General features: G+C 34.2%; 1 long non-coding RNA gene across 1 annotated transcript; it reads right to left on the reverse strand.

The window, feature by feature from the left end:
* Positions 1-2,180: 2,180 nt before the first annotated feature.
* On the reverse strand, positions 2,181-4,070 carry LOC142169938 (uncharacterized). Its single transcript, XR_012699568.1, has 2 exons — positions 3,650-4,070; positions 2,181-2,524 (listed from the first exon to the last, which is right to left on the reverse strand). It is a non-coding gene; the product is annotated as an uncharacterized LOC142169938 (long non-coding RNA).
* Between the last annotated feature and the right edge of the window lie 381 nt (positions 4,071-4,451).

Below are 4,451 nucleotides of genomic sequence, written 5' to 3' on the forward strand. Positions count from 1 at the left end.
TTCTCGGGTTTTGACTCTTATAAAAGAAAAAGAAAAAGAAAAAGAAAAAAATAAATAAATAAAAGCTAAACTGTGGGACTAAAAAAAAGTATTTTTGGATTTTTTTTTTTGGATTTTCTAAGGAAATAATTGTAAATAGGGAATTAAGGAAAAGGAAAATATTTTTGAATTTTTTCTGAAAATTGGGCCGGAACCGATGAGGTTTGCCTACGTATCTCACATCCGGTGAGAATCAGACCCGCGTAGTTCGGTGATAAAACTTTCAATGAAACTAACTATATTTTCTCTCTTTATGAAAAATTAATCATGGACAGCAAACGCACCAAATCACTTCGGGCCTTTTTTTTTAAATTTTTTTTTTAAAATGAACGAACATTTGTATAGAAATCGGGAGCATTTTTTTTTTATCTGCTTATTCAACTAATCCACCCTAAAGCCGGTCGACATGCAAGCCTCCCAAATAAAGTAACATGTAGCATATAAGTGAACGTTATGGTCTCAAAGAGGATACCTGTCTTATACGGACCCGGCCCCTGTGCCGAGTTTCGCTAAGTCAAATGCACGTGATGCAAATAAAGCGAACCTACTTGGGATATCCGGCATGAGGTATGTTCTTCTAGGTTTAAATCCTGATGGAGGAGGTGTCTAGACTGGCTTACTCGAGCGGACAACCCGAGCCGAGAAGCGTCAAGCGTCACCAGTAGTAGAACAGCACTGGCTAGCTAACGATTCTCTCGCCTAAGCATGTGTGACTAAATCCTTCACCAGAAGCTGGTAGGCTAACTGGATTTATCTCAAGATAGAAATTTTGTGATGCTGGTAGGCAAACACAACATAACTAACTATAAGAAGACTCAAGGGGTGCGAGAGAGGATACAATTTATATGTACAGTTCAACAATATCAAAACAGTATAAAGTGGACAAGTAACAGATTAGGCTCAAATAAATCACAATATATACAAAAATTAATAACGCCAAATAAAGTCAATATACAAGCTCGAATTCTTAATGTCCCCAGCAGAGTCGCCAGAGCTGTCACACCCCTTTTTCTACCCGCAAAATAATATTGTGTGAATTAAAGAGTTTTTTCAATTAAAGTGACAAAATTGAGTGGGGATTATTTTATTCACAGAGTCGCCAGTTGAAATTGATTTTTTGTTGGTGTTCCAAGTCACCTTTTATTTGAATCCCTAATCAAAGGAAGATTTGACTCTATTATTATTGGTCTGCAAAAATAAAGTCCGGGTAAGGAATTCTGTTAACCGGGGAGAAGGTGTAAGGCATTCCCCGAATCCGTTGTTCTAGCACGGTCGCTTTTATTGACTAAAATTTGGCTTGAATAATTTTTGGATAAAGTGTGTATTGTTTGCCTTAAGTTACTATTGTCTAGTATCGCTTAATAATTAATAATTTTGGCCTAGGAGCGTGCAAGCACACAAGGTCCTTATTTGATTATATGTATTAAAACAAAGAACGTGTCGGTACACATGGTTTAAATACAATTAATATTGAAGAGTCAAGGAGCGGGAATGCACACATGACTACTTTATTAAATTTTTTTTTAATAATAACGACCAAGGACCGTGTATGAACACATGGTCTACATCTCAAACGTGCCTAAAATTGCCTATCGCTTAAATTAATTAAAAAGTGCTTCTTTTTTATATTTATTACTTGTTCGACTGAAAAAAAAAATATTATTATTAAAAATAATTTTCACTAATGCAAGACTTTAAACCCGGGTAAACTTATGTTAAACTTTTATGGTATTGGGCCACTTATTTTATTTAACAAAAGACAATTTATTGGTTTTAAAGAAAATGCCCATCTTACTTTCTATTGTCATTGGGCCTACAAATTTTAGCTTATTTGGTCCATGTTGCTTAAGAGCCTCGATGACCGAGACAACACAAAATAACAAGTATTCTTCTAAGCCCAAATTGCTTCTTACATTGATGTCCAAACTAAAAATTATTTTTTTCATAAAAGAAACTTACATGCTAATTATTATCTTTTATCTTCTTAACCAACTTATTTCTTAAAGACTAACATAATATTTCTACTCATCTACACCAACATGGCACTAATCAAACTACACTCATTAACAACATAAAAATTATGACTAAATATAAAAACTACAAAAAACGGTAATACTTCAATGCTAAAGAGAAGAACTATATTAAGTATAATATTATGTTGACTATAATTTAAAGCATCAAAATATTTGAAGTTAGAAGTCTTTCTTAGATAATTATACATGAACCATGAAAGTAACTCACGGAAAAAAGCCCAAACTAAACAAACATAGTTAAAAGTGGGGTCTTTATCTTTTCCTTAAACTAAGTAATCTTAACCGAATGCAATTTCAATCACATATATAAAGAAGAAAACGATAATTTAACTAATCTTTAACAGATTTACATAATGATAATACTAATATAACATTCATCTTGAAACAAAATCAGATCCAATATGTTCCATCAACCAAACCGGGATCAAATCCTTCTTATTATCATCAAGAATCTGCAATATAAGAATTTGAAAGTTACCTGGTTTGTAGAATAATAAAATACAGCAGTGCAGCAACAAAAAACTCAGCAGCAAATACAGTAGAAACAGCAGCAACTCAAGTGTTAAAACAACCCAGAAAACTCAACAAAATGCTTGAAACTGGTAGCTATCAACTTCACAAATTGCCTAAGGGATCTTTCTATTTTTCTCAAGGTTTTTTGCACTCAAATAATCCTCACAAAACTCTGAAATTTCAGCTTGTTATATGTATTAAGCTGCTGATTTTTCTCAAAGATATATGTCTTTCAGCAACTCTCCAAGATGTGTCTCAGTATAAGATAGAGTGTGTAATAGAGTGTCCCCCTTTTCAGTGAGTAAGGAACTCTGCATTCTAAGTGTAAGACAGTCCCTTTTATAGGAGAAAAGCAGCCCTTTCAATAGGCAAATAAAGTTAGATTTTTGGACAGATTTTGGTTCACCAAAAATCTGTCCAAAAGACTGACTTTGTGTGCTAAACACTGTTCAAGGTATGTCCCAAAGGTAAAAGGACAACCTGAAAATCTGCTGTGTCAGAAGCAAGGAGAAAAAATGTCCTTTCAGCCACCTTACTAGTAAAAGTAAGCTACTATTACCCTATTTTGTGATAAAATAAACTAAACTTCAGATTTTAACCATCAACAACAAACTACTTTCTCAACACAAATTAAACTTGGACAACTATGACTGACAAAGTATAGACGAGACTAAAAACATAATTGAACTAAGTATTAAAACCAACTTGATGGGAATGAATTGGATTTGTGCAAACTAATTACTAAACAAACAACTAAATTCACAAACTAATTCTCAAAACAGAACGAGCATCGTTAATAATCGAACAACGACTAACAACAACTAAATAATCGACTAACCAAGTGAACGATTTAACTAATACACTAAAGATCATATTTAAATCAATAACGAATCTAACAAACCACTAAACTAAATAGAGATAGCTAATTAAATAAACCTAACTTGAAACTCTAATTAATAAGAAATAACCAAAACAGAAAAATAAAAAATAAAAATAAAAAAAATCAGAAACTAATCTACTAAATAAAAAAAATCAGAAATTAATTAAAGAGATGACGATTATACCTAACAAGTATGCTTGAAGCCGAAAAATAGCTAAAATGGGGGTTCGGGGCATTTTGGCGGTGGTGAGGCGGTGGATCCGTGGTGGCGGCGAGGAGCGGGCCGGCGGCGATGGGGATTTTGGGGGTGAAATGGGTAGGAAAAGATAGGTCTCGTGGAGTTCTATCCATTCATGTATGTGTTGTAGGGTGGTGTTGGCCGGAGCTTCAAGAATTTGGACCAAAAAGTGGCGGCTAAAGTTTCTTAGATCTAAAATTCAAGGAGTTTGAAGGTTTTTTTGAAGGAATTGGTTTGGAGATATGGGAAGAGGAGGTTGTGGAGATTATATGGTGTTAATTTGGAGGTGTTTGGAGGTGGTCCGCCGCCGGTGGGTGATTTCCGGCGGCGGCGGCGGCGGTGGAGAGAAGAGAGAGAAGAGAGAAAGAGTTATGGGTGAAATGAGGGAATTTTTCAGATTTTTGAGGCTTTAAATACCTCTTGAGAGATCAAATACGGACCATTAGATCAATGGGTGATCAATGGGTGAGATTTGATCTTGGGTCACTTAATGAAACGACGTAGTTTTGAGGCAAAACTACGTCGTTCCGGACCCTTTCAAAGGCAGCCCCTTATCTTGCACTTTTGGCCACTTTCTCTTTCAAATTTGGCCCAATTTCTTTCTTAATCCTACTTATTAAACTAAATTTATACAAACAAATAAATTAATTAAGTAACTTATTCAAATGATCAATTAACTAGATTAATTCACCAATTGAATAGTTAGTTAATTCCTAAAATGCACAAATAAAGAAAGAAATATTTTTTG

This window comes from Nicotiana tabacum, chromosome 15 (assembly GCF_000715075.1).
Source record: "Nicotiana tabacum cultivar K326 chromosome 15, ASM71507v2, whole genome shotgun sequence".
Classification (NCBI taxonomy): Eukaryota; Viridiplantae; Streptophyta; class Magnoliopsida; order Solanales; family Solanaceae; genus Nicotiana; species Nicotiana tabacum.